The following is a 6,898-nucleotide window of genomic DNA, read 5'->3' on the forward strand; positions in this document are numbered from 1 at the left end:
GTATGGAAGAATTGTTGAAGTGGAGAGAATGATATATTTTGAATAATGTATGAATTTGAGTGTGTTCTCTTGACTACTATCTTTAACACCTGCCAAAAATGTGTTAGAATAGCTTCTTCTATGTTGTGAAAAAAAAATCCGAGAGTTTTGAAAAAATCTGCGCGCGAGCACACTGTGCGCGTGCGCGCCGGTGGTGCATTCTTACTCCTGGGCCAAAAATCCGAGAGTTGTGCCCACTTCATGTCAGGCACCCACGTGCCAGCGTGCATGCCGCCTGCGCGCACCCCTTGCAACTTGACCATCGACGCGCAAGTTGTGCCATACTTGTGCAATTCTTGTGCCATACTTGTGCCATTCTTGTGCCTAGTGTGTGCCCGCACTGACGCGTTCGCGCACTGCACGCGTCCGCGCAGGTAGCCAACCCAATCAGGCACGCGTCAGCACACTATGCACGTTCACGCGCCTGTGCCGTCTCCCAACTCTAGTACAAATGACCCAAGACTTGTGCCAACTTTGTGCCAGTCTGGTGCCAGAGGCACAGCTATACTCGCGCGTACGCGTCAATGTCGCGCACGCGTCCCACGCTCCACCTTCACCGATGCGCCAGCACAGTGTGCGCGCACGTGCCGATTGCACGAATCAGCTTTAAAGCTGCGCGCCCTGCTTCTCTCCCACCTCCTTTCTTATTTCCTCCTTCTTCTTTCTCCTTCACCTCTCTTCTCTTCCTTTCCTCCTTCTATACTCCACCACCACTGTCTCCGACCATTCACCGGTGACCACCACCTCTTCCGGTGGCACTACATCTCTTCCCTCTCTTTTTCATCTTCAAAAAGAAAATTCACCATGTTCTCTTACACTTCTTAAGGTTCTACTTCCTCCATATCCTATCTATAACTTTCTTTGCATCACTTCTTTTTCTAGTTAGATTTTTCTTGTTGATTTCCTTATTTTCTCTTTTAGTTACTTGATTATACCACTTGTTTTTTTTTGCTTGTTTACTTTTTCTTCTTTTTGTTTTTCTTATGGATGTTGAACTTGAACTTTGATTACTTTGATGGATCTTATTGATTGTTTTTCATTATCTTTGTGAGTGGATGATGTTGTGTGATGATTGATACTTCATTTTGGGCTTCTAATTGGTTGAGTATCTCATAATTGCTCATTGCTTGTTAAATGCACACCAAGTGTTCGAGGAATTGGACATATGCCATCTTGGTTTATTCTAGTCATATATCTTCAATTTGGTGCTTCCTCCGCATTCACTTGCTCTCTTCTAAGTGCATTGAACACATTTTGCTTATTACTTGCTAATTAGATACTCATTGAACATGACTTGCTCTTTGTTTTGGATGCTTGAGATAATTCTTCTCATGCCATATTGCATGCTTTACTCCCTATTGCATCCCATGCCAAGTGTTGTGACCCATGCTTCTATGACTACTTTGTTGCACTCTTTCTTTTGGGCACACCTCTCACTTGCATGTTTGTTGAGTTGATCCTTTGGGTTTAACATTTTCCTTCTTTCCCCTCCTTTTTCAGGATGGCCACCAAGAAAGGCAAGGAGAAAGCTTCAACGAAACTAGCCACAAAGAGAGCACCTCCAAAGTCACGCTCTAAGGCGCACTCTTCATCAGGAGCCAAACCTCTATCTAAGAAGGCGAAGGCACCTACTCCTATCGATGACAATGAAAAGAGCAAACCGGCAAAGGATTCTTCAAGATTCCCCAACCGCTTCTGTGAACTTGTGTTCCCCGCCATGGTTGAGAGGAACTATCATGCTGAGCATCTACTTGCTCCGCCGGACAAAGTTTCTCCTTGTATTCTATCCCGCATTGAACAGTGAGGATGAGAGTTTCTTCTGAGAAAACCACAAGAGGTCAACCTCTCATGGGTGGTAGAGTTCTACACTAACTACCATCTTCCCTCTCTTCATTTGGTATACATGCACCGGAAGTAAGTCTCAGTGTCGGAAGAGGCTATTCAGCAAGTGCTTAATGTCTTACTAGTACCGAGTGATATGGATGGCTACCAAGAGGTCTTGCGTCAGTGAGAAAAGTCTGGATTTGACTGGGACTCAGTCCTCTGAGTCATTGCTGAACCAAAGGCATTTTGGACCCATGGTCAACTCCGGATGAGACCCAAGTGCATTAACGCGCGTTTCCTCATTGTAGAAGCTAAAGCTTGGGCCCAGATCCTATCCCACTATGTCCTACCTAGCACCCACAAGTCGTCCTTCACGGCGGATCTCGCTTTGCTTGTTTGGTGTGTTCTCACGGGGAGACCGGTGAACATTCTGCTTCTTGTCAAGTAAGCAATGGGTCAAATCCACGACCAGGGCAATTTCCCATTTTCAGCATTGGTATCTGATTTAGTTGCTGCTGCGGGTGTTCCTTGGGAAGCCATGGATACGAAAGCTATAATTTCGGGTAAGGGCGATGTGGTCCCAAGCAGAAAATACTTACATCTTCCCATGAACAAACCAAGCCTTGACGTAGCCCCACCATCTATTATTCCTCCCACCTCATCATCACCACCACAGCAAAGATCCAACCATCAAAGGATAGAAGATCTACACCGGAAGATTGATAGATATGAGCGGCACAACCAATGCCAATACACTTACATCAAGAAGTGATGATTAGATTTTTGACGGTTTAAAATTTCACTAATGAAATCTCGTTGTAAAGTATAGTCTCTAAACCAACAATAATCCTTTCATACAAAAATTTGTTTGTCAGAAGTACAAACCCCTAAAATCTATAAACCAAAGTATTTAAACCTCGGGTCATCTCTCAAAGGACTTGCAGGATAGTGTTCTTGTTATTGGTTATGGACTTGTTTATTTTGGGGTTTTGAATGAAAAAAAAAACATGAATAGTAAATGGTAATGAAATTTTATTAACAAAATGGTCTTGGCAATGTTTGGTTGTCAAGGATCTTGATCATTATCATTAGCCACAATTATGGTAGTTGCAAGGATCAATCCCACTTAGTCATCCTTTAATCAAGTAGCAAAGGAAAGTCAAGTGAGCTATATCAATCCAAGTCCATAAATCCTAGCTTTTCACTAATTGGATTAATGAAAGCTAGAGTCAATGGCTATCAACTATCAATCACTTGGACATTAGTAACTCAAGAAATCCTAAGTTACCTTCTCAAGCCAAGAACACAAAAAATTCTACTCTAACATCCTTCCAAGCATTTAATCAAACACATGGAAGGTACAAAATAAAAGTATAGTAAATCACAACAAGAATGAATTCTAACAACAATTGAATGCAAAGAATTAACAACAATAATCAAGGAAATCACAATTATCATGAATTACCTCAAATTGCATTATTAGAAGAAAACAAAAGAACAAAAATAGATCCACAATAAAGTAAAGAATTACAAGGATTAAAGTACAAAACTAAATAGAGGAAGAAGAGATGAGTAAGAATTGATAAAGGAATAGCAAATCAAAGCATGAATTAAACCTAGATCTAAGAGGAGAGATTAATCTAAACCTAATCCTATTTCTAGAGAGAAGTGAGAGCTTCTCTCTCTAGAAACTAACTCTAAACTAACTCTAAATGATTGTGAATGATTCAATGATGGAATCCCCCTTTCCCCCTTCAATCCTTGGTTCTTTAGAGCATTTTGGCGCCAAAATTGGTTGCAACTGGGCCCCACAGCTTCCCAGAAATTGCTGGGCACATTTTCTATTTAAAAATCACGTGCGGCCTTCGGCGCGGACGCGCACAGTGCGCGTGCGCATCCATGAGTTAGTTGCAATCTGCGCGGAGGCATATAGTGCGCGCGCGCGCCCATGGCGTTTTCCAAATCTTTGGCTTTTCATGATTTCTCCACTTTGCATGCTTTCCTCTTTACTCCTTTGATCCATTCCTAGCCCTTTTCAATCTGAGATCACTAGCAAACACGTCAAGGCACCTTATGGAATCAAGAGAGAATTAAAATTATCAAATTAGAGGCTTAGAAAGCATGTTTTTATAATTAAGCACAAATAAGGGAGAGATCACAAAATCATGCTAATTCATTGGCTAAATGTGAGAAAAGGTTAGCAAAATACTCTAAATTCAACACAAGATAAACCCTAAAAATGGGGTTTATCAAGAAGCTTCTGCATTGTGCTACCCCTAGCATGGAGGAACCCGAAATATTCATATCCACCTCTAACCCAAGTAATGGGAGCTCTGGTGAGGGGGATAGTGAAGGTTCTGGTCCCGACCATCCTTTGCACATTGTTAGTAGCACAGAGGACCGTGCTAAATTTTAAGTGTGGGGAGGTCGTTCGACCGATCTCCATGGGTAACAATCTCTTCCTTTCAATACCCATGGATTTATCTTTTGCTTAGTAGTTAGTACATTGCATGTGTAGTTAGTCTTGCTTGTAAATATTCCTTGCATGGTAGTTAGTCTCTATAAAGTTGCTTGGTCAAATAATAACTTCTTCCCCAAGAAACTGTATTTTGGGGTACCCTACCAATTTTGGAAAAAAATTTTGTGTGGAAAACATGCTTCAAGAATGTATTTTGGAACATAGTGATTGAGCTAAGAACACAAGCATGTAAGTTTTGAGCCTATTGTATGGTTATATCTTCTAACCATTAATTCTCATTCTTGTGTGCATTATTCTCTCTCTATAATTGCAATGCTTGCTTTATCTGATTCTATATGTCCATTACTTGTGTATGAATGCATTTATATGATCGAGGCCATCATTTCAATAGTCACTTTTCCCAAACGGCCTTAACCCTTTCATCTACCATTGCTAACCAATTTTGAGCCTATGATAAACCCTTTTCGTTCCTAAAAAGAGCACATCAACAACGCTAAGCGAAAAACCATGAATGTCCCTAAATTTGGATCCTTGATTAGCTTAGGTGAGTTAGGATGTGTATCATTCAATTGGAAGGGTATACTTGGGAACTTGGGTAGATATAGAGGTGTATTGTAATAGTAATTGAAAATTCTAGGATTTAGGAACATACTCATGTATTGAATGATTGAATCATATGCATTAAAACTTTTGTACATGAACCCCAAGGGATAGGGGACCGAAAAAAAAGAGAAGAATTTCATATGTGTATATATGAGAATGTATGAAAAAGAAAAGAAAAAAATATATATATATATATATATATATGGAAAAGAAAAGAAAAGCAATGAAGGGGGACAAAAATTCCCAAGACAAAGTAATTAAAAACAATGCATAAGGGATGTGAATTGAAAAGAATGCATGAGTATGAAAAAAAAGTGAAACTCAAGGGTAGCTAGGTAATGTATTATAGTTGAATAGGTTGTTCTATGTGTCTAGTGGGATTCTAGGTTAATCAAGGACTCAAATTTTAAGCTCACTTGACTATATGCGTCCTTACCTTCACCCTAGCCACGTTACACCCCATGATAAGACCTCATGATACTTGTAAGCATGCATTAAGTAATTGTTGATTGTTAGATGAAAGACAAATCTTGGAAAGCATAATTAGGAGAGGATTGAGTGACGAACCCTATACACTTGAGCGCATAGAGCGGATACACGTCCGGTGAGGATTCGATGCTCAACTCCTTGTTTCCGGCTTTCACAAGCATTCATTCAGCAAGTTATATGCACTTCATAGTGATATTCAGTTTGGTAGGATTCATGAACTACATGTCATTTTCACCCTAGATGCTCACATGTGTTCTTGGAGGATGGATTTACCCTTGACCAAGTAGATAAACGATTTTACATTAGTTGCATGCATTCATGATAAACCCATATTTTATGATATATTTTGTGATTAGTTTGAGTGATTTATTCAATCCTTCACCCACTTATTCATATTAATTGCATGGTTTTACTTTCCCTTCCCTATTATGTGATGTATGTAAAAAACATGTTTCCTATGCTTTAAAATTAATTATTTTAATTACCTTTATTTCCATTCGATGCCATGATTAATGTGTTGAGTAGTTTCAGATCTTCTAAGGCAGGAATGACTTAAAGGATAGAAAAAGAAACATACAAAAATGGAAGAAAAGCATAAAACGAAGTTTGTGAAGAAACTGGAGCGACGCGACCGCATGGATGACGTGGCCGCATGCCAAGCGCGAAGAAGAAGCGACGCAGCCGCATGAGCGCCTAAAGAAGAACACCTATGACGCAGCCACATGACTGACGCGACCGTGCGACAAAGAAAACTCCAATCGACGCGACCGCGTGACCCACGCGGACGCGTGACAGAGGCCACGCACCAGAAATTGCAGAAAACACTCATAGCGGATTTTGAAGCCCTTTTTGGCCCAAATCCAAGTCCAGAAGGCATAGACCAGAGGTTATGAAGTGGGGGAATGCATCCATTCAGGGGAGAATCAAACTTTTAGTTACTTTCCATGATTTAGGTTTAGTTTGGAGAAAGGTTCTCTCCTCTCTCTCTTAGGATAGGGATTTAGGACTTCTCTTAGTTTTAGGAGTGACTCTCGATCCCAAGTTCAATGTTTCTTTTTATTTACTTTCTCTTTTATTTGTCTATGAACTTTTCCATGTTACATTTGATATTTCTATTTAATATAATTTGAGGTATTTTCAGATTTATGATTGCTTTATTCTATTTATGATGTCTTCAATTTAATTTAGAATTTTCCCTCTTGGCTTAAGTTAAATAATTGGTAACTCTTGAATTATCAAATAAAACAGTGGTTGAAATTGGCAGATCGCTCTAAAGCTAGTCTTCCCACAGGGATTGACTAGGACTTGAGGATCAAGTTAATTATTTCACTTGACTTTCCTTTGCTTTAGTAAATGTTAACTAAGTGGGATTAAAATCTGATTCTCATCACAATTGATAAGGATAGGACTTCCGGTTCTAATACCTTGCCAAAAGTTTTATTAGTTATTAATTTATCAATTCTG

Source organism: Arachis hypogaea, chromosome 6 (assembly GCF_003086295.3).
Source record: "Arachis hypogaea cultivar Tifrunner chromosome 6, arahy.Tifrunner.gnm2.J5K5, whole genome shotgun sequence".
NCBI lineage: Eukaryota > Viridiplantae > Streptophyta > Magnoliopsida > Fabales > Fabaceae > Arachis > Arachis hypogaea.